Here is a 24,408-nt window from a genome sequence, read left to right on the forward strand (position 1 = left end):
GCTTCTCCTGGGTAAGACTTTCTCTGCCAAGAAGCTCCACAATCCCAATAAAGATCAACCTCTTGAATTCACCATTAGCTCCACTGTGTTTACAATGGGATGATAATCTGTTGGCCTAGAATTGCCACCCATTCAGCTGGTCTCCAGTGCAGACGTCCGCTGGGTGCTATTTCCATGGAGGTGGATGGCTGCTCTCACAGAACAGCCAGGACAGCTGCCGAGGCCCCGCTCCTTCTTCCTCCTACCCCACTTCTGTCCCCAAAATGTGCCAACAATTCGGAACAATTCCACGCTGAACCTCTACCCTGCCATTCCGTGATACAGCCACTCTGGTAGGCAGGTATGTTTTTAATCTATAATTCAGATCTTTACTGGTTAACTGGATATAACCAAGATCTAAATTGGCCAAGATCAGTACAAATCTGCAGCTAACCAAAGCTAACCAGCTCACCAATGCAACGATCGCGATCTCAACCAACAGCCTTTCCAAGCCAACAGATACTTCAGCTGAGAGTTAGTTCATTGAAACTTGACATGACACAGGGAATGTCTCGAGAACTGCAAGTTCTCCTGAGTAAATAAAGAGAAGCAGAAGGCAGTCAGGTAGCATCTGTAGTTTGAAATGGTCAGTCAATGCTTCAAGTCAGGACCTTCTGCTACCAAGGACACAAAGGATGAAGATGGCTCAGGTTGAAGATTGCTCGAGTTTGGATTTTCGTTTTCTGCCAAAGTTGCTAGATTAAGACTTTTAACCTATAAATAGTCTTTTTGTAAAAACAATAGAACATGCAAACTAAACAAAAAACTTTAACTTCATTAATAAAAGAAGTTTTATGTAACTTCCTCACAGCCCCCGAAGCCTCTCGTCCATTTGAATTTGGGGAGAACAGGATGTAGGGAGAAGGAGTGAGGAATGGGTAAAGCTGGTGAGGCTCAGAGGATCAGACAACATTCACAAGTTCACTAGAGGGAGCAACACCAGTGTTTCCCTGGCGGGCCAGAGCGTCCTTCTCCATGTCTGATGGACATACGGAAAACGCAAGCCAACAATAAAATTCATGCCCAAACTGAGTAATGTTAATTGTAGACAATTAGAACAGCCACAAATTGAAAAACATGAAATAAAATTTAATCACATTGCAGCTTTCAAAAAGAGTGACAGATGCTCAGATGTTCAAATAAGTCATCTCACCAATGAGTGGCAGTAGAGAAAAAATATTTTGAGAAGGATTTAAATTAAAGCTCTTTACCCACACTGGATCCCAGTAAAGCAAATTTTCATCATTTTTACAAAGTCCGAATTGAGCATTTAAATGCCATTACGTAGACAGAGAGCAGAATGGAGGCCAGCCTGAACACAAGTTGAATGGTCACATCATGCCCAACATTTCTAAAATCATCTGTTTAACAAAAGGCAAAAAAAACCACTGGAGGAACTCAGCAGTCTTGCAGCGTCCATAGAAAGTTATATAACCAACATTTCGAGCCTGCACCCTGCTTCAAACCTTTTTTGATGCCAACTCTGTTTAATGAAATGTAACAGGTCTTTGAAAATTCATTCTCTGCATTCGCACTTGGACGTCTTCCCTGCTGATCTTGGTGCAGTCAGTAACGAACACGGGGAAAGGTTTCACCAGGACATTGCAACCATGGAAAAGCGGTATAAGGGCAACTGGAATCTATCAACGCTGGGCAACTATTGTTGGACAATAACACGAGAGGCATCAGATGCTGAGTACAAATTAAAATCAGCAGCAAAACATTTTTAGGTCAGTTGAACTAATGCAACGTGTCAACACCATTGTGCGATTAAACAAGCTCAATTCAATAAAAGTTAATTTAATGTTTTTCCAACTTCCAACACGATACAGCAAATCTGAAATTATCGTTTTGTTCAGTTGTCTATCATCTTCCCCAATTTTATTTTCATGAAACAAACCTTTTGAAAAAATGTGTTGTGCAGTGTAATAAAAAATATCAAAGAATAATGTTCTATAAGCAGTTCCCAGGTTACAAATGAGTTCTGTTACCTGGGTCTGCCTATAAGCCGAATTTGCACTTAAGTGGAACAGGTACTCACGGTTCTTATTTAGCGTTCGAGAGGTAGCATTTTGCACACGCGCCAATTGGGGAACAGCCCGTTCGTTCAGTCCGAGTTGTTTGTAACCCAGGGGTTGCCTGTATTGAAACCATGGGTGAAGTCACTGCACTAAAACCTTAAAGGTCCTGTTCAAAAATTCAACTAAACAGATATGATCAAAACTTATGGAAAAGCAAACATCAAAATCGTCCTCCTCCAGTCAGACTCGTGCAAACCAAGCTCCTGTCTGACACAGTTGGTATTTCAGTTTAAAAAAATCTAAGTGATTTCAATATTAAATTACTGTTGACTGAAAGCTTTTCGGGATAATTGAATATGCAGACAGCCTTAGTATGAGATAGTAATTCACTTGATTGCCTCCTGCAATTACATTCAATCAAAAACTAAATCTGAAAAGTTTATGGCCATTATTAAAACCACATTTGCTGGGATCACCAGATTGGTTCTTCGAATGTACCCAAGTAAATCAGCGCTTAGTGTTCCACTGTAACTGTTACTTTGGCCAGGATTTTCTTGAGTGAACCACAGTCTGCATTCTACCCTCTCCATTTCACCAGAAGCTGATCTTGTCAAAGAGCCAAGTGTTGAATTCCTGATGAGTACAATTGCCTCAAAACGATAGAGGGCCATGTGAAGAATGAGCTCTCCGTGAAGAGTATCAAAACGACAGTTCAAAATTACGAATTTCCCCCCCCCCCCCCACCCACTGTGAATGAACAAAAGCAACACTAAAAAGCCAAAATTGGAAGACATACTAACTCAGCCAGGAACCAAGTGAAAGCCTGAAAGGGAGTGGCACAAAAGTAGCCTTGGGATTGACTTAACCCGGCAGTGTTAGGGAGTCAGCGCAAGACATGAATATAATCCCGGATAGGATGGAGACTTTAGGCAATCGTTTCAAGGGTGTTGAAACCACAATGAGAGATGTGCTAGAGTAAATGACTGAATTTAAAGAGACAATTGAGGATTTAATGCCAGGAATGGGCCAAGTGGAAGTTGACTTGGTCAAAGTGCAAGAAAAGCTGAAAGTTTTGGAAGAAGATGCAAAGAAGTGGGACTTGGATAACCAACCTATGCTGGTTAAGATCGACCTCATGGAAAAAGTTGGACCCCAAGAGTGTTGGGAGAAAATAAATGCAACGGAAAACTACAAATAGAAAGGGCTCATCAGACCCAGAAGATCTGACAAGCAGTGATCATGGCCGGTCCTGTTAAGACTTTTGAGTTACCGGGAACGGGAAACTGTTTTGGGAGCACTTGATTACTCCAAGCAACACAATGACGCACTTGAGTTCAACAGTGGAAGGGTGCTATTCTTTCAAGGCTTTAGCCCAACTTTGATTAAGCAAAGAAAGGAATTTGATGATGTAAAAAGGCAACTGTGGTCAAAAACTATAAAATACTCGATGATGTATCCTGCGACTCTGAGGGTCAAAGTAACAGATGGTAATCTATGTTTTATCAAGGCCAAGGAAGCGAAAGAACTTCTATGAAGATCATGAAAACATTAAAGATATTAAACAAGGAGATGAAGAAGAATGTTTACAATGGGACCAAGTAAAAAGTGTTTTTTTTTTTAACCATCTTGTATTTATTGTTAAATATTATTGAAATTTATATGGAGAGCTCAAGAAAGAGCGAGAACTTGGTAAAAAATAGTAGCAGGGTGGAGACTCTGGTCTAATGGTGCCAGGAGAGAAGCAGTTTTGCAAGATGGTGCTAAAGGGAGGGGTTCTTCTTTTGCGGAAGACTTCATGGGCTTTTTCTTGTGGGCTTCTGGGATTTCTTGTTTATGTCACCATCAAAGCAGGAGTGCTATATATGTTTTTTTTAAAAAGGAGAAAGATCACTGTATTTCTTGAATAATCGAAAAGATTTTATTGCTGAACAATATTTGTTTAAGAACAGGTATGGATAGAATGTTAAAACTCATTAGTTTGAATGTTAACAGTTTAAACAGGATGGTTTAGAAAAAAGAAAAGGGTCTTGACACTCTTTTAAAAAAGACTAAAGGTGGATGTAGTTTTCCAGCAGGAAACACATCTTACTAAATTGGAGCACGCTAAATTAAAAAGAGGATGGGTGAGTGTAATGGAAGATTTAAACCGTGTTTCTTACTTTTGCAGCCTTTGCTTCTACAAGGCTGAGAACCTGCTTGTTGCATATGAATTAGTAGGCATTATCTAAATTTACACTATGGGGCCCAGGGATGCATATGAATCAGTAGACATTATCCAACTTCCACCATGAGGCCCAGAGATGCAGTTGTCTTTTGTTGGTTGCAGACTGTCAGGAGACCTTGAAGATAATTAAATCATTTGTTCAAAGAGATAAGATCTGAAGTAAACAACTTTTGTGTAATACAAGTTTGAGACTCTCCAAGAGGTGGCAACATCTCTCAGCAAGAAGAACTCCAAGAGTCCAGCTAACGCCCTGGTCGAGGGAGGTGGAGAAGCTGCTACCGGTGCCCCGACAACCTACTGCAAGTGTGCAGTCGTTGCCTCCCTTCGGCAGTTGGGGCCAGTCCAGGTGTTGATAAGTATAATTGGGAAGGGCTTGCATATTGTAGTGTGAATTCAGCTTTAGATTTAGTAATAAAGCCTTGTATAAACTGAACTGCTCTTGGTGTGTGTGGGTCTATTTTCTTTCGGTAGCTCAAACACTGTAACCATTCTAAAACAAACAAAATGAGAGGTATAAGTTTACCCAAGACAATTGGCGCAGCGGGCAGGGTTGGTCTCGAGATGTTTCGCCGAAAGAAAGAGGTAAGCCCTGAGCAGTTCTTGATTCCGGGATGGACTTCCAAAGACAATGGGTTTGGCATGTTGGCCAATACCCTGTTTTTGTTGGGACCACCCATAAGTTGGGATGAGAAGTTAGACCCATCAAGTGCACCTCTGGGAGAGCGGGTTGCCACTCTCCTTCAAGAAAGTAAATTTCCTGATAAAAAGGGGATGCTGACGGACGGTTTTTGGCTGCTGGCCACAGCCTTACGCCACTCCGTTCAGCGTGAAGCAGAATTAGTTCAGCGAGAAGTAGAATCTCAGCGTAAGAGAGAGCAACTAGAGGAGGAGCTAGAAGACCTGCGACAACGCTGTTCCATGATGAGTGAGATTGTTTACACCAGTCAGGACTGAGCCAAAGAATGGGAGGATAAGCATGTCCAAACAATCTGCCGTAATATTAAACTCCAGCAGCAGCTCTGTGCAGATAAAGAAAGGCATGGAGTAGAACCTGATCCACATCGTATTTGTGCCATGATAAGGAATGGCGACGATCCCGATGTAATTGATGAATGGGACGGGAATATCTGGAATGATGACCATGGTAATAATGCAGATACTCCTCAGCATGGAACAATTAATAAAAATGTACCAGAAATAGTATGTATCAATTGACTAAGCCAGAAGGTTTATAATGGTACGTTGTAAAATTTATGCTGAATCGTGGATTTATGAACATTTACACTCCAAATTATGACGATGAACCCTTTATGAAGGATTTTTTTTAAAGCAGCAGAGGGTAGACAAAATATAATGGTGGGGGGGATATTTTAATTTCTGTTTGGATCCAATATTGGATAAATCAGCGAGAACGGTAATGAGGCAAAATCCGCAAAAGAGACGCTATAATTTATGAAAAATTTAAATCTGATTGATATTTGGAGGAAGCTCAATCCCAAACAAAGAGACTACTCATTCTACTCAAGGGACCATGACTCACATACAAAGATTGATTTATTTTTTTAATGTCTGCACAATTTTTTTTTTTTAAGTGTTAAAAACAGAATAACCGTAACTATTGTGATAGCGGAAAAACAAGAAAATGTGTATAGATGGCGCCTTAATGCCACGTTGTTGAAAAAAGACAAGACTTCTGCAAGTTTATTTGGAGACAGATAGAGCTATTTTGTGAGACAAATCTCCCTTCCACTGTTAACAGCTTTTTGATGTGGAATACACTTAAAGCTTATCTGAGAGGACAAATTATTTATTTTAAAAAATCTTAAAAGGGGAACATAATGTAGAATTGGATGGTTTGAGAAAGAGATAACAGAACTGGAGAAAGAATATCAGAGGAAGGGTTTACAAAAAAAAATGGACAGAGAATAAAAAAAATTGTTAAAAATTTTGAAAACTAAGCAAGAATATTATGAATTTGGAAAATAAGCACATATGGTTTTGTCCTTGCAAGTGAAGTCAGAAGAATCGAAGATGATAAACACAATTAAAATATCCTAACGTATAATCAAAAAGAGATGAATGGTTTTTAAAACAATATTACAAACAATATAATAATCAGAATTATTAGGAGATGATATTGAGATGGACTAGTTTCTAGTGAACGTTGAGCTTCCAAAACTGGTGAGAGAACTGATGGAGTTAGATACCCCTTTCACAAGAGAATAAATTGAAAAAGCTCCGAACACTCCCCAACCTAATGTCTCCAGGGAGGCTGGGTTCCCACTCGAGTTCTATAGACAATTTATGGACCTGTTGATGCCTCTTATAATGGATGTGCTCGACCAGGCAGTGGAGACTCGGACTCTCCTTCAATGGCTATTATTAGTCTTGCCAAAAAAAATGACCCATTAAAAACCTCATCTTATAGACCTATCTCCCTTTTGAATGTTGATTATAAGATATTGGCAAAGGTGTTAGCTAATAGACTGGGACAATATTGACCTAAATTGACATGTACAGATCAGGTGGGATTTCTTAAAAGAAAACACTCTTCAAATAGTCTGGGTAGGTTATTTAATATAATACATATGGCTCAATCAAAATTGAACTCCAGTACACCCGTCTCCCTTTATGTCAAAAAGGCTTTCGACATCTTAGAATGGCCTCTTTTTTTTTTAAATTTAGAGCATTGGAGTAATTTGGAATAGGTAGAATATTCAAAAATTGGATAAAAACTCCATCATAAACCACAAGTAATGTCAGCAGTTTTCCCTTTGAGTAGATCGAGTAGACAGTGTCCCCGGTGCTGTTTATCCTTGTGATTAAACCGCACACTGAGATTATAAGGAGAGATCCAGATATTAAAGGCTTCAAAGTTGGACAAGAAGAACATAAAATCAGCCGTTTTGATGTTTATCTGACCCAGCTGGAGAAAATACAGGCGGTTTCCAATGCCTACCTACATTTTGCTCATGACTTGATGAATACTGATGAAGGGCTCAAGCCCGAAACACCTTTATCTGTTACATAAAGTCCACTGGCTGACCTGCTCAGTTTCCCCAGCATAGTGTTTCTACTTTTATTTTTTTTTTAAAGTGATACGAAGAGATCAGAATAAACCCTGCAACAAAACCCATCCAGGAATGAATTTATAGTCTGCAAAACTCTCTTCTGCTTTGTCAGCTGTCAATGCTCGAGGATGTTGAATGCCTCTGATGTACATTTTTAATAGTTCAGTGCTCCTGAATTTTTTTTTTTAATTTAAAAGTGCACAAATTTTATCATCAATTAATGGCATTTAAGAATGTTTTAAAATAAAAACACAGTAACAAACATAAAAGCTTCCCAAAAGCAGTCATGCAAAAATAAAATCTGAAAATGATGGAAATGCTCTGCAGGCATCATCTGCTCAATTGAAGTTTTGTGATCTCTCACATATAATCTACTTGGAGTACAATAACATATTGGGTAGAATGCCAAGCTAGCAATCCACAGATACGAACTAATGACATGCAAACATGGGTTCCAAAAAGAAAAGCTGGGGAATTTAAGTTTACTTAATTAACTAAACCTGAAACACTGAACAAGCATCAGGGAACTCAACCATGAAACCACTGGATTACTGCAAGTGCGCCATCTGGTTCACTAACATGTTGAAGGCAAGGAATCCTTCCACGCTCAGTGAATCTACACAACTCCAAGCCCACTGTGACATCTCTCACCCATAATTGCTCTCTGTTGCAGCTGAGTGAGCTGTTTGATTCATGGGCAAATATTTCCAATAGAAAAATTCTACGAATTCAGTAAATCATTTATTTCAAAGGTTGCACAGAAGCTCCGCTTGGCTCAGGTTCAACCCCAAATTGACAATGAGTCACAAGAAGGCGACTCGAGCAATTTGTTTCTGGTCAATTGTATTAGGTGTAGAAATTTAGGGAGGGATATCCAGAGATGAAGAAGGTCAGCAAATGATAGCACAGCAAACACTGGTGGAGCAATTAAATTCCATGCTTCTCATATCAGCATGTCTGCCCATGGCCTCATGCTCTGTCCAACCAAAACCACTGACAAATTGGAAGAGCAACATGATCTTCTGTCCAGGTACTCTCTCCAAACGTAGGCTTCTCTGGTTTCTGCTAATCTAATCTCCATTCCCATTTCCTATGTCCTCGAGCTCTCCACCCCTCTTCCCTCTCCATTCACAGAACTCTCCATTCACAGAAGCAGTCTCTCCCCCCCCCCCCCCCAGTTTGCTGGTGTGCCCTCCCTCCCTCCCTTATCCACCGATCACCTGACATCAGTGGTTGGGAAGATGTTGGAGTTGATGCTCTCAACTATTAAAAGGCCAAAGCCAAATACAACATGGTGGCCACCAAGGCCTGCTCACACGAGACCTCCTTGTCACCATTTACTTTGATGCATGTAATGTAAAAGGTTGGCCACCCCTGGTCTAGGACAAGAGAGCACAACTTCAGGATTTGGAACAAACTTGCGGGGGAAGCTCTTCCGCCAGAGGGTAGCAAATCTGTGGAATTTGTTGCCAAAGGCGATTATGGAAACCAGGTCATTGGGTGTATTTAAGGAAGAGATTGATGGATTCTTGATTGGCCAGGGCATCAAAGGTTATAGGGAAAAGCCGGGCTGAGTAGGAAAATGGATCAGCTCATGATGAAATGGTGAGTCATACTCGATGAGCTAAATGGCCTATTTCTGCTTCTATGTCTTCTGGATGCAGCTGTCATTTTTGCCAGAGATGGTCATGAGGAACCAAAGAGAATCCTTTCTCCTAGTTAGTTCACTCCTACATGATCTGAGAAACCGGAACACCCCACTCAGCTCTTTAAGCCAGTTCTGCCAGTCAACTAGACCATGGCTGACTAAACCTTGGCCACTGCACCAACTTCCCGCGCTGTCCCCATAATCCTCGACTTCCTTGTTGTCTATGTTTGTCAGTCTCAACTCTGCCTTCACAACTCTCCTCATCTCTGGCTAAAATGGGCAATCTTCCTTCTTAATCTGCGACATTCCCCATCCTAGAACCTCACCAGGGGAAATATCCTCTCTGCATCCACCCTAGCAGTTCCCCCCTCAAAAGCAGTTCATGCAACAATATTACAGCACCAGCATCTGGTGTTAGAATCTGGCACTGTCTATAAGGAGCTTGCATGTTCTCCCAGTGTCTGCAAGGGTTTCAACCAAGCGCTCCGGTCTCCTCCCACTGTTTAAAATGTAACAGGAGTTGGAGGTCAATTGGGTGACATAGGCCAGTGGGCCAAAAGGGCTGAATGTCTAAAATTTTTTTAAACTATCTATACTTCAGTAAGATCGGCTTTTAATTCTACTAAACTCAACATTATGCAGCTAACCTCTCTTCATGCATCGAGCCTTTCATCCCAGCCAAGTGAACCCACTCTGCACATCTCCAATACAACACCTAATATTCTGTCTGGGCACTCTCCAACCAGATATCATTAAAATCAACCTCCAGTTTCAATTAGGCCTCTCTCTCTCTCTCTCTCGGTCTCCTTTCCTCCAGCTCCCTACCCCTTCCCTCTCCATCCAGAGACCTGTCTCCTCTCCCCATCACCAGCCTTTTTCTCTTCTGCTCCTCTCTGGACTCTTCTTTCCTCCTTCTCATCTTTTTAATTCAGCTGCCTGCTTTTTGCTCAGACAAGGATTGACATTGATCCAAAGTGTGGGTTTACATATTTACTTCCAATGAAGGCTGCAGGACCTGATGAGTTTCTCCAGCACTTTTGTGTATAAAACGACAATCACAGGGTCAGCAGTCTGTCTTGTTTAACGACAATGCAACGACTTCCTTAAGTGCCACCAGTTTATATCACTCCAGGTCTGGTCCCACTGTGTCCTGCTATGACGCATCAAAAGTTCTCTACTTTGTAAGAAGGGCCAGCATTCCTCATTGCCAACTTCTTGTGTTTCACATGCAAAAAGCCCACACCCCACCCACTTTGTACCACAACAGTCATCAGTTTTGCGTTACTTAGATAATCCATCTGATCTGGCACACTTAGGACATTGGTGGTGTCAGACTGGGTAGTCTTCTGGACTACTGCATGGTAACCAACATTTAACTTTAAACATTTAACTTTAAACAAATGTTAAGCAGAAGTGTGTTCAATGTCATCCGGTGAAACAGAAGACATACCTCATGATTGTAAGAAGAACCATATCGTTGAAATGTCAGTGCTTTGTTGCTTTCTTTATTTTTCTTCAAAATAGATTACCTATTTTTCCACATTCATTGTACCCACTCAGTCACCGTTCCCCATCCTTTACATGTTCCATGTCGTCTCCTCACCACTAATCTCAGTTCACCTCTCTGGGTTTATATCAGGAGCATATATGGCTATATCATAGATCAGGGGTCCTCAGAGTGGTCTATAATCTACCCTTGGGGGTTGATGGGACTATCCAAGGGGTCGATAAATGCCAGGGGGTCAAGGGGGGGGGTCAATAAACACCAGGGGCTGATTGAACTTTTGCAGTGGAAAGCAGTGACGGATCAACAGAAAATAGTGTCTATGGCAGGGGTGGTGGCCAACCTTTCATGAGAATGGGCCTTGGTAGCTGCCATGTTGTATTTGGCTTCGGCCTTTGAATAAGTTGGGACCGAACAGGACTGAGTGTAGAAGAAAGATGTATGTATTCTTTGTTTCCCCCCTCCGTCCGTCCGTCGTCCGTCCGTCCAGAAAAGCTACCCCTCCCCCTGCCCATCCACCCCACCCCATTCCTGGGGAGTCCATGAGGGATCAAGTATTCCATGAAGTTGTCAGATTCATAAGACAGCAATAATTACAGTAATACCAAAGATGGGGAAGGATCCATTAATACCAGCATCATATAGACCAATATCACTACTTAACTCAGATTATAAGATAATAGTGAAATTATTAGCAAAGAGATTGGCCGATTGTGTACCAAAAATTGTAAAACAAGATCAAACTGGATTTATTAAGACAAACAGCTGATAATGTCTGTAAACATTAATCTAATTCATGCAGTTCAAGGAAATAAGAAACCATCAGTGGCTGTTGCTTTAAACACAGAAAAAGCCTTTGACAGAGCAGAGTGGAACTATTTATTTAAAGTATCACAAAGGTTCAATCTACCAGAAAAATGTATTAATTGGATTAAAGCATTGTATAATGGACCATTGGCGAAGGTAACAGTAAATGGATATGTATCGAGCCAATTTAAATTAAAGGTCAACTAGACAGGGATGTCCATTATCCCTCTCATTGTTCGCCTTAGCAATAGAACCTTTGGCAGAACTGATAACAGAAAATAGAAGAGATAAAAATAAAGGAGGAGTATAAAATCAGCTTATTTGCAGATGACATCATAGTATACTTAACAGAACCAGAAATATCAATAAAAGAACTATATAAGAAATTGAAGGAATATGGAGAAATATCGGGGTACAAGATCAATGCAAATAAAAGTGAAGTGGCACCAATGAGTAACGCAGACTATACAGAATTTAAAAAGAATCACCATTTAAATGGGAAGCACAAGCAATCCGATACCTAGGGATCAGGTTGGATAATAACTTAAGCCACTTGTACAAACTAAATTATCAGCCACTAATAAAGAAATTGCAGGAAGACTTCGAATATTGGAAAGAATTACCGCTAACATTAATAGGGAGGGTAAATTGCATTAAAATGAATGTCTTCCCAAGGATACAATACTTATTTCAATCATTACCAATTCCCTTAACAGAGAAATTCTTTAATGAACTAAAGAGAATAATAAGGAAATTCTTGTAGAAAGGGGGAAACCGAGGGTAGCGTTAGATAAATTAACAGAGAGGTACAACCAAGGTGGTTTGCAGTTACCAAACTTTAAAAATTATTATAGAGCCGCACAATTAAGGTATTTATCAGACTTTTACAAGAGAAAAAACCAGACTGGACTAAGATAGAACTAGATAAAATAGGGGAGAAGATACTAGAACATATAGTTTATAAGTGGGATGAAAAGCTGGTGCAATATAAAAGCTCACCAGTATTGGATCATTTACTTAATATATGGAAGAAGACCCACTTAGAAAGGAAAAAAATGAAGTATCAAATATCAAATTTGTTATTGACTCAAAACCCATTAATCCCTTCTACAATAGATAACCTTTCCTTTAGAGAATGGGAGAGGAAAGGAATCAAAAGAATAGAAAATTGTTTTTTGGGAAATAATTTATTAACATTTGAACAGTTGAAGTACAAATATGGAATAACTCATGAGACAATGTTTGCATATCATCAATTGAAAGCTTATTTAAAGGATAAATTGGGAAACAGCTTGAGACTACCTGAAGGAAGCAGCTTTGAATATGTGATTACATACACAATGATAATTAAAAGATTTATAACCAACATGTACATTAAGCTGCAAGATAAGGAAAATGATGAAATAAACTATAAGCCTAAACAGAAGTTGGAACAGGATTTAAAAATAAAGATAAAAAATGAAGTGTGGGAAAAATTCTGGAACTATGAAGAATACAATAAACACAAGGTTATACATGATACAGTATAATTGGTTACACAGGGTATATATCACTCCTCAAAAATTAAAAGAATGGGATTCAACATTATCAGATAGATGTTTTTGCTATAAGAAGGAAATGGGAACAACATTACATGTAACTTGGGCATGTACGAAAGTGAATACGTTTTGGGAAGAACTAAATCAGATATTAAATAAAATTACAAAAAAATAACATACCAAAAAATCCAGAGATCTTTCTTTTAGGTAACCTAAGTAGTAATGAATTAGGCCTCCAATTGGATAAAGCGCAAAAAAGATTCATTATGATAGCCTTAGCAGTAGCAAAAAAAAGTGTAGAATGTGAACTTGGAAAATGGAAGAGAGCCCGAGAATACAGCAATGATACATGGAAATGAATAAATGTATTCCATTGGAAAAAATAACAATTTTTAAAAATAAAGTCACATTATATGAACAAATTTGGGAACCATACATGGAACACAACAGGGAGAGCTTGCCTTGGACCTCCACCCCCTAAAATGATAAGAGAAAACTATTTGATTCAGTGTGTAAAAGCAAATGATGCATTTTTCTTGTTTATTTTTCATTGTGTGAAGACATTATTTTATGGTTTTTTTGTATATGTTGAATATTTATTGGTCTTGGGGGTGGGAAGGGGGGAGGGAGGGTAGGGGGAAAAAGGGAGAAAATTCTACTGTGTATATTTAATGAGAAACATTTGTATATATATTTTGGTTGATATGGTTCAGTGTGAAAAATAAAAAAATAATTTAAAAAAGTATTCCATGAAGGGGACAATGGTCTAAAATGTTTTGGGACCCCAGTCGTAGATCATCCAACTTTCCAACAGAACCAATCCCTGAATTCGTCCCAGCTCTCTCCTCTGCCCCAATGACTCTAGAAGTTTTTCCAATTCAAATGCTTATCGAATCCCCTGTGGAGAGTTATCAGTGAACTTGTTTTGAGACATTCTCTGATCTTCTCTCCACTTGCTTCGGGGAGAAGATGCACTAGTTTGAAAACTCGCACTGCCAGGTTCAAGGCAAGTTTCCTTTCTTCTGACTTGAACGGTCTTCCCATTAGTACTGATTAACCATATATTTAACCATATATTTCTATCGAACTGTATTTTTCCCTTTTATTTCATGTAACAATAGGTTTTTATTCTTGTACTAAGGAGGGAGAGTTTGATTTGTCTGGATAGCATGCAAGACAAAGTGACAGCACATAATGACATTAAGCAAGTCAACAGTAGACTTCAGTACTGGGTGGTACGGTTGGTGTAGTGGTTAGTGCAACGCTGTTACAGAGCTAGTGACCTGGGTTTGAATCCGACGCAGTCTGTAAGAAATTTGTACGTTTTATTTTATTTCCTCCCACCCTCCAAAGCATATGGGGTTTGTAGGTTAATTTGGGTGTAATTGGGCGGCACAGGTTTAAATGGCCATAATTGGTTTCTACCGTGCTGTAAATAATTTAAAAAATTTAACCATGTTAAAGACAAAATATCTCAGCCTCAGATTCTTTTTGCTGGATTCCTACTACAGTTTTACAGTCAGTTTAGTTTTGCATGCAATACGCATTCTCAAAGTATATATTTGAGAGCCGATGCGAGTATTTCATAAGGGGAAAGTCACCCAAAAAAAACATTAAAATAACTTCCAAAAATGATTCTTGTAAAAAATGAAACAAAGCCATAATCAAAAATGGAATGAACAATGGTATGGGGGAAGGTTTAAACCCGAGTGAAACTATATACATTCCCTGCAAATGAACAAAAACCAAAGAAGGAAATGTAAAGCCAACATAATTAATGCATAGGTCAAATTCATCAAAGTCCGGAAATTTGCTCTGCAGCATCATTCCCAGAAGGATCAGATGCCGAGAACAATGATTTATCCATTCCCATTCCTCTCTCCAAATTGCCAACTAATGCAAAACTCCAGCAGCCCGAGGCCACTCATTCATCTAGATGGACAGTGAGAGATGTGACCAAATTGTACTGGATAACCATGAACATTCAAAACCTTTTCCGCCAATTCAAATCAAGGTTTCAAACCCATTTTCCCTTGCTGCAGAAACTTGCAAACTATGTTAAATCATTCTTCAGAGTAACTGTGAAAACAGGAAGCTATTTTGTGTCATTGTGGAACATGCCCTCGAAGAGACTTGATATACCCATTTACCAACACTAACTTTTACATGAGAGATTCAAAATTGGTGTTCGAGCACAACAGGGTTGATATCAATGGCTCATTTACCTTGAATCAGGGAGGGAGAGTGGAAGAACATTACTTGAGCACACCAATGTTTACACACCTCTGATGCTGGGATGGATACCAGTCAATTGTTGCTTCACAAGGAGTCAGTGCCATTTCCATCAGCCCCCTGCAGAACCACCACAAAGTTCACAGTGCCTCCTCGCTCCAAAGTCTTACTCCATTCCAACATCAGAACATTTAGTATCCAGCATGCAGGCCGAGACTTCCACTACCAGAAAAAATTCAGAGGCATTTTTATTTTTTAATTTAAAATTTTGACATAGAGCATGGTAACAGGCACTTCCTGCTCATGCCACACAATTGACCTAAAACCCCTGGTGCATTTTGGAATGGTGGGAAGAAACTGGAGCACCCAGAGGAAAGCCAATGCAGACCCATGGAGAACATACAAACTCCCTACACACAAGCTCAGACCGCTGGCGCTGTAACAGAGTTGCGCTAAATGTGCCGCCCTATATAAACGTTTGTTGTAATTCGTGTGGGCTTGAGCAAGGTTGAATTTCCATCACCCTCCTCTTTACACTCCCCCTCCCCCATTTTATAGCTGCTGGTTCCTTCCCACACCCAGCACCCCCCCCCCCCCATTTCAAATGCAGATCAAGTTACCTTGAAAATTCCTCTGCTACACTTCCAGAATCTTGCTGATTGAAATCATTTAGTTGGCAAGTCACAAAAAATGAACCAATTCCAAATCTGTTTTTATTGAAGACTCTGGAAACTCCCAGGTGCAAATTAATATTTCCAATTAAACTGAAACAAAAGATGATTGCAATCAAAAAAAGCCAGTTATACAAAGAAAAAATAGATTTCCTTGGCCCAGCAGATACAAATGCAATTTACAACTGGGAGAGCAATTTAAATGTTCCAAATGCAGAAACAGATCTGGAAATGTTGAAGGACATTTTTCATTACTGCTGTAATACAAAAACAATTATTGTGATATTCATCAAGCACAAGGCAGAAAATCTGCTGTATTCAAAGTTTAGTTTATTTACTTGTGGGACACAAACATCAATCCAGAGATTATAGCCCAAGTCTTGCTGGCCTCGAGGAAACAGAGGGAAGCCACCATTTGAATCACTCACTGCAAGCTCCTGCAGCACGGCCCAGGCAACTCAACAGTTCTCTGTTACAGCACCAACGAGCTTGTACGTTCTTCCCAATGTCTGCGTGGGTTTTGTCCAGGGGCTCCGGTTTCCTCCCACTGTTATAAACGTACCAGGCGGGTAGGTAATTGGGGGCCAAGGGCTCGTGGCCCGAAGGGCTTGGTACTGTGTTGTATGTCTAAATTTATCCTAAAAATTAAATAAAGACACGGCCAGGTGAAGAGATCGAGAATGAAGGAACAGCTGAGGTGCTGTGTGATTGGGCAGGGAACCTACAGGTGGTGGCATCTCATGTACCCACTGCCCCTCATCCATGTTTGGCAGCAGATGTAGGGAGGTTCAGGAGCCTGGCTGAGGAATGAGTAACTTAGAGCAACTCTGTGATGGTTACCAGGGGTCAGGGTTAATCACCTACCCTCTCTCAGCTGTGGTTTGTACACAGCTGCGAGCTTGACCTCTGAACCAAGTCTAAAATATTGCAGACAGTTCCCACAACAGGCCCCTTTGGGCCCTAGAATGTTCTTGTGAATTTAGTCCTACTGAGCTAACAGAGCACCCCACCATCCCCGCAACTGGATCCTTGACTTCCTCATTGGAAGACCAGTCAGTAAGAATTGGAAACAACGACTCCTCTTCAGTGACGATCAACACAGGTGCACCTCAAGGATACGTGCTTACCCCACTACTGTACTCACCATGACTGTGCAGCTGAGCACAATTCCAATGCCATCTACAAATTAGCCGATGACACCACGGTTGCCAGCAGAGTCACAGAGGGCAAAGAGGTAACATACAGGAGGGAGATAGATCAGCTCATTGAGTGATGTCACACCATAACCTGGCACTCAACATTAGCAAAGCCAAGGAGATGATTGTGGAAATCAGGGGAACATGATCCAGTCCTCATCGAGAGCTCAGTAATAGAGAGGGTCAAGAATTTCAAATTCCTGTGTGTCAACATCTCCGAGGATCTGTCCTGGAGCCTCCATACTGATGCAATCACAAAGAAGGCTCGCCAGCGGCTATACTTCGTGAGAAGTTTCAGGAGATTCAGTAGGTCACCGAAGACTCTTGAAAACCTCTACAGGACAGCATTCTGGTTGGTTGCATCACGGTCTAGTGTGGAGGTGTCAACCCTCAGGACGGAAAAAAAAATCCAGAGGGTTGTTAACTTGTCCATTAACATCATGGGCACCATACTTCACTCCATCGAGGACATCTACATAAAGCGGTGTCTTTAAAAAAAGCGGCCTCTCTCCTCAAAGACCCCCACCACCCAGGCCATGCCCTCTTCACTCTGCTACCATCAGGGAAAAAAGGTACAGGAGCCTGAAGACGAACACCCAGCAGCATAAGAACAGCTTCTTCCCCACTGCCATCAGATTCCTGAATAATCAATAAAACATTTCTTGCATTATTTTTATTTATTTTTGTAGGTGGTTTATATAAATGTTTGCTCTGTGACGCTGCCACAAAATGACTTTTGCGACATGTTCATGACAATTAATTCTGATTCTGATTCTAACTGAGAAAAAAAGATACTCAGCGTACTGACCGCCTCAGCAATACTGCAGCGTTTGTCTGTGAGAGCCCCAACTCCTTAGCTGGAGCCTGCCAAGGAAGCCAGGGCGATTTGTTCCAGTATCAGCTGGAGATACATACACAGAGCTTGCAATGCATGAACGAACTAGTCCATGTGACCAAGTCAGATTTGGCCACATGCTGGACAGAATGGATCAGGATATAAAGTACAGTGAAGGGGAGACTGAACATTTGGAGAGGGGAGGGGAGAAATAAGTGAAACACGAAAGGCAGCAGACATGATTGTAGTAAAAGCACAGAAATCCTGGAGGAACTCAGGAGGTCTCACAGCGTGGAGAAATAAGATGTGTGGAAGGCACAGACGTGGTGGTGGAGGCAGGTACAATATTTTCTCATTTAGAGAGGTATATGGATGTAAAAGGAATGGAGGGACACACAAAAGGTCAGGACTAGGAGAGTACAAGTGTTTCGGCATGGACAAGAAAGGTCGCAATGGCCTGTTTCCTTGCTGTAATTGTTATATCAGTTGATATAATCCCAGCCTTTCACAAACCCCCATTTGCTCACAAGGAACCTCTCCCACCTCCCACAGGTGGCCCGTTGAGGAATTGGGCTCGCACGGACAGATACTGCTGCGTTCCTGGGGCAGTCAGTATGCTGAGAATCTTTTTTTTTTTTACAATTAACTTTCTATTAAATCAATACGATGAAATTCACACAACATCAGAGGGCCCAAAGGGGAATAGAAATCCTGCAGTGGTAACTACCTACATTGCTTTACACACAGTTCAGAGAACAAGCTCACAGCTGTGTACCAACCACAGTTCAGAGGAGAGAGGTCCACAGTTTCAACCCTCTGGCAAACTCGCAGCTAACTGCCAGAGTTCCTTTAAATTACTCACTATTCAGAGAATAACATTTATTTATTTCCAAGAATCGTTCAGTTTCCCCATACGTGTTCATGTCTCATCACGAGGGTTTGTACACTTGCTGCTTCAGGTGTGGCCTTCCTGCAGCTCTTGTATTGGTGATTGTGTGAACCTAGTGATCACTTTCTTGAGGAAGACTGTGGAAAACCAGAAAAACCATGGTTAGCGTATCAGTTAGCCCAGTGCCATTACCCCAGTTCAAATCTGGCCCTGTCTGTAAGGAGTTTGTATGTTCTACCCACATCTGCGTGGGATTCATCCGATTTCCTCCCACCCTTCAAAACGTACACGGTTGCTTTGGGTGGCACAGGCTCGTGGGCTGAATTATGATGTATGCTATTAAAAAAAGTTAAGGTGTCCAGTGACAGTGCTCGGTAATGCTTCCACTCTTGCCCTTCTCACTGAACAGACGAAGCCAGTTTTATTTTGGAAAAAAATGAATGTCCTTATGGATATGACAGTAAACTTCAAGATGCAGATGCAACAAAAGGCCTTGGTACACAGAAGACGACACACAAAAGAATATAAAGAAGAACAACACATTCTTTAATTCATACATGTTGTCAGTGCTGGCTGCACGACTAGTTACTGTCTGTCCTACCTGAAGTGAGCACCGATGTGGAAGGAGATTATGAATCATATCAGCCAGAGATGGCAGATTTCCTTCTTTATAGGATATCAGAGAACCAGGTGGGATTTTACAACAGTCGATATTTCATTCCAGCATTATTTCATTAACTAAAGTCAACTTCTCCAGAAGCCTTAATGGGATTGATTTTGTGTCTTCTGATCAACAGTTCAAAGTAAAAAAACAGCTCTCCCAGAGAGGCAAGCAATGTCACCAACATTCCGGTGGGACAAGGAGAACTGAACACCATGAACATACTTGAAACACTGGCCGTAAAGATAATTTGCTGCGATGAAGTTGGACTTGGTTGCAAACACTTTATGGTCACATGTTCAAATTCCTACTTGCTGCTACCATACAGGTCAACAAGATGCACCAACTTCAGCAGTACAGATAAGATTCCCATTATGCAGGAAAAAAGATAATAAATAGATCTTTTGGTGGTTTCGATTCGGGTAGATCAGGGAGTTTCTGATCGCTGTTCGAAACTACTCATTAAAAAGAATCAAGATGGTCAAGAATCTTAATCCCTTTTATGAATAATGTTACATTCTATCCCCACTGCTTCCTTACAATATCCATACTAATCCTTCCCACATTGGGGAGTGGAAGTCAGATGGTGTAATAAGCATAACTGGAATTAAGCACAAACCTGTATTATTAAGATTCAAACAATTCACAATATTAAGTACACGGCTTGGCAATCTCTTCCTTTTCTCTCTCCTTGAAGATACCATGGGATCTCCGACAAAACTTTCTCTCATCTCCCCTAATAGTTCATCGCGTGGACAAGGGTGAACTTTGTAGCTGCATTGTGTGTTGGGGATTTTTTTTTAAACTATCATAAAGGCATTAGATAAATTCAAGTTACCATTGCAAGCTACTCCAATGCATAGAGCAGTTGGCAACTTTGCCCAATCCAGTTAGGGTCCACGCTGTTATATAGAGAATTTAGGTTAAAAAGACTTAAGTTAAAATGTGATGATTAATCATAAACAGGGAAGCCAGAACGGACAGAGAGTTTACTAGCAGTCAAGGACAGAAGGATCTGCTGAATATGTTTTTTTAAACCTATCTTTTCATGGTCATAGTGAGAGACATGCAGGAGACAAAGGATTGATAAGAAGTGTGAGAAACAGAATTTAGTGAATGTAGAGTTCACAGCGTACGTAACGAATGTGGTAATTAATAATGCAGTTATACTTAGAATGTTTTTGTAATACTAACCAATTAAAACAGTATTAATAAGAAGGGGAAGGGCAAATAATAAGGGTATAAAAATCAATGCACTGTATGTATCGGGGCTTAACTGGTGAGAAACCAGTTGAGTCCAACTCTGCAGACTTGTAAATAAAGCTTGTCGTGTCATCAGTTTTAAAGAGACTCATGTGTGAGAAGTTTTATTTCTGACACACGCTTCAATGTTCATCTGAACAAAATTCCATAAGCCAAGAAGATGGTTACTGACTTTACACCAAATGGTTGGGGACTGAGGAGTGCAGTAGAATAGAATTATCTGGAAATGCAGATACTGTACACAAATTCCTGAAAATTGAGTCATGTTGGCCTTCAAAGTATTGAGTATAGAAGTTAGGATGTTATTTAAAGTTGTATAAGACTTCAAATCTTGTGTGCAGTTTTGGTCACCTAACTGCACGAAAGATATCAATAAGAGAGAAAGAGTGCAGAGAAGGTTTATTAGGATGCTGCCAGGACTTCAGGAACTGAATTACAGGGAAAGGTTAAACAGGCTAGGACGTTATTCCCTGGAGTGTAAAAAAATGAGGGGAGATGTGATAGAGGTATTTAAATTATGAGGGGATAGACAGAGTACATATAAGTAGGCTTTAAAAAAAAAACTGAGGTTACAAACCAGAGGACATGAATTAAGAGTGAAAGGGGAAAAGCTTACAGGGGACAGGAGAGGGGAAAAGCTTACAGGGGACAGGAGAGGGGAAAAGCTTACAGGGGACAGGAGAGGGGGAAAAGCTTACAGGGGGACAGGAGAGGGGAAAAGCTTACAGGGGACAGGAGAGGGGAAAAGCTTACAGGGGACAGGAGAGGGGGAAAAGCTTACAGGGGACAGGAGAGGGGAAAAGCTTACAGGGGACAGGAGAGGGGAAAAGCTTACAGGGGACAGGAGAGGGGAAAAGCTTACAGGGGACAGGAGAGGGGAAAAGCTTACAGGGGACAGGAGAGGGGAAAAGCTTACAGGGGACAGGAGAGGGGAAAAGCTTACAGGGGACAGGAGAGGGGAAAAGCTTACAGGGGACAGGAGAGGGGAAAAGCTTCAGGGGACATGAGAGGGGAAAACCATAGAGTGGTGGGAGTGGGATCGAGCGGCCAGCTGAGGTGATGAATGTTGGCTCAATTTTAACATCAAGAAGAATTTGGACAGATACATGGATGGGAGGGGTATGGAAAGATATGAACTGGTACAGGTCAGTAGGACTAGGCAGAATAATAGATTAGTACAGACTAGAACAACCGAAGGGCCTGTTTCTGTGCTGTAATGTAATGTTCTATGTTCTAAGTAAAGATGGGCATCAAGTAGCAATCATCCAATTCAAGTAAACCATTGTTAATCACTGCTAATTATACAGCCCAGAACAAGAAACAGACAGCCTACATAGATTCTCAGACCTGCTCCACCCTACAGCAAGGATGAGCAAGGATGGGGAGTCTTTGCACAGGGATTTCAATTCCCCTGATGACATGTCTGGCCATGGTCTCATGCACTTACCAGACTGAGACCACCTACAAGATGGAGGAACAGCACTTCACCTTCCGCATGGCATTAACCTCCCCCCTCTCCCACCCCCCTCTCCCACCCCCCCTCTCCCACCCCCCTCTCCCACCCCCCTCTCCCACCCCCCTCTCCCACCCCCCTCTCCCACCCCCCTCTCCACCCCCCTCTCCCACCCCCCTCTCCCACCCCCCTCTCCCACCCCCCTCTCCCACCCCCCTCTCCCACCCCCCTCTCCCACCCCCCTCTCCCACCCCCCTCTCCCACCCCCCCTCTCCCACCCCCCTCCCACTCCCACCTCCACCCCCCTCTCCCACCCCCCTCTCCCACCCCCCCTCTCCCACCCCCCTCTCCCACCCCCCCTCTCCCACCCCCCTCTCCCACCCCCCTCTCCCACCCCCCTCTCCCACCCCCCTCTCCCACCCCCCTCTCCCACCCCCCTCTCCCACCCCCCTCTCCCACCCCCCTCTCCCACCCCCCACTCCTCCCCCCCTCTCCCCCTCCTCCCCCCCCTCCTCTCCCCCTCCTCCTCTCCCCCTTCTCCCCCTCCTCCCCCTCCTCCCCCCCCTCCTCCCCCCTCTCCCCCTCCTCCCCCCTCTCCCCCTCCTCCCCCCTCTCCCCCTCCTCCCCCCTCTCCCCCTCCTCCCCCCCTCTCCCCCTCCTCCCCCCTCTCCCCCTCCTCCCCCCTCTCCCTCTCTTCCCCCTCTCCCTCTCTTCCCCCTCTCCCCCCTCTCCCTCTCTTCCCCCTCTCCCTCTCTTCCCCCTCTCCCTCTCTTCCCCCTCTCCCTCTCTTCCCCCCTCTCCCTCTCTTCCCCCTCTCCCTCTCTTCCCCCTCTCCCTCTCTTCCCCCTCTCCCTCTCTTCCCCCTCTCCCTCTCTTCCCCCTCTCCCTCTCTTCCCCCTCTCCCTCTCTTCCCCCTCTCCCTCTCTTCCCCCTCTCCCTCTCTTCCCCCTCTCCCCCCTCTCCCTCTCTTCCCCCTCTCCCTCTCTTCCCCCTCTCCCTCTCTTCCCCCTCTCCCTCTCTTCCCCCCTCTCCCTCTCTTCCCTCTCCCCTCTCTTCCCTCCCCCCTCTCTTCCCTCCCCCCTCTCTTTTTTTCCCTCCCCCCTCTCTTCCCTCCCCCCCTCTCTTCCCTCCCCCCTCTCTTCCCTCCCCCCTCTCTTCCCTCCCCCCTCTCTTCCCTCCCCCTCTCTTCCCTCCCCCATCTTCTCCCCCTCTCTCCCCCTCTCTCCCCCTCCACCAGCTAAGTTCCACCAACATTTCTGTGGTTTTTTTTTTAAAAACTACAATCACAGAGTCTGCAGACTTTCATGTTCCATTTAGGGTGAGATTTAATTTAATTTAGAAATACAGCTTGGTATCAGGCCATTTCAGCTCAATTTACACCTAATTAACCTACATCCTGATAAGTTTCAAACTGGAGCCCCTGGGAAGAACCCATGCAGACAGTGGGAGAACATACAAACTCCTTACAGACAGTGCTGGATTCAAACTCTAGTCCTGATCTCTGCCGCTGTAAAGGCCGTGCCACCCATGCTGCCCGGATTAGAGTGTATGAGCTGAGGGGAGAGGTTGGACAACTGGAATTCTTTTCTACAGAGCGTCAGAAGCTGAGGGGACACCTGATAGTTTATAAAATTATGAGAGGTAATAAATAGGTTCTGACTGTCCAATCTTTCTCGGAGGGGAAAAAATGTCACCTACTCGAGGACATGCTTTTAAGATGTTGGTGAGAAGTTTCAAGTTCTGATTTTATCCAGAATGTTGGGTGCCTGGAACAGCTAATGGTGGAAGCAGATAGGACAGTAATATTACAAGACTTCTAGACACACAAGGAAACAGGAATCACACCAAGCAGCAGAGATGATAGCATCACATTCAGTACAGACATTGTGGGCTGAAGGGCCTGTTCATCTGTTGTTCCATATCTGTTAGCACAACGCTATTACAATGGCAGCAACCCAGATTTGAATCATGCTCTGTCTGTAAGGAGTTCTCCCAGTGTCTGTGTGTGTTTTCCATAGGTGCTCTCCCAATCTCTAAAAACGTACGGGGTTGTAGATTAATTTAGGGGTAATCTCTTGGTGCCTGCCACATTGACCACCGCCAGTGGGCTGATAACGCCTCAAACCGTGCATCTTGGCGCCTCACAGTTTGGCGGGCAGCAGCCTCCTTTGAAGAAGACCGCAGAGCCCACCTCACTGACAAAAGGCAAAGGAGGAAAAACCCAACCCCAACCAACCAATTTTCCCTTGCAACCGCTGCAATCGTGTCTGCCTGTCCCGCATCGGACTGGTCAGCCACAAACGAGCCTGCAGCTGACGTGGACTTTTTACCCCTCCATAAATCTTCGTCCGCGAAA

General features: G+C 42.6%; 1 protein-coding gene across 14 annotated transcripts in view; it reads right to left on the reverse strand.

Annotated features, from left to right (window-relative positions):
• ndst2a (N-deacetylase/N-sulfotransferase (heparan glucosaminyl) 2a) overlaps positions 1-24,408 on the reverse strand; it is a 287,537-nt gene that overhangs the window by 245,380 nt on the left and 17,749 nt on the right. For 2 of the 14 annotated variants that reach the window (XM_069885362.1, XM_069885371.1), the window contains exons 2-4: positions 15,705-15,848; positions 15,136-15,306; positions 2,081-2,178 (exon numbers count right to left, since the gene is read on the reverse strand). The exons of 9 other annotated variants lie outside the window; for them this stretch is intronic. The gene's annotated coding sequence lies outside the window, so the exon portion shown is untranslated. The remainder of the gene's footprint in view (positions 1-2,080; positions 2,179-15,135; positions 15,307-15,704; positions 15,849-24,408) is intronic. 3 more of the 14 variants (XM_069885363.1, XM_069885364.1, XM_069885365.1) reach the window with 2 other exon arrangements.

The sequence above is a fragment of the Narcine bancroftii genome, chromosome 6, assembly GCF_036971445.1.
Source record: "Narcine bancroftii isolate sNarBan1 chromosome 6, sNarBan1.hap1, whole genome shotgun sequence".
NCBI classification, from domain to species: domain Eukaryota; kingdom Metazoa; phylum Chordata; class Chondrichthyes; order Torpediniformes; family Narcinidae; genus Narcine; species Narcine bancroftii.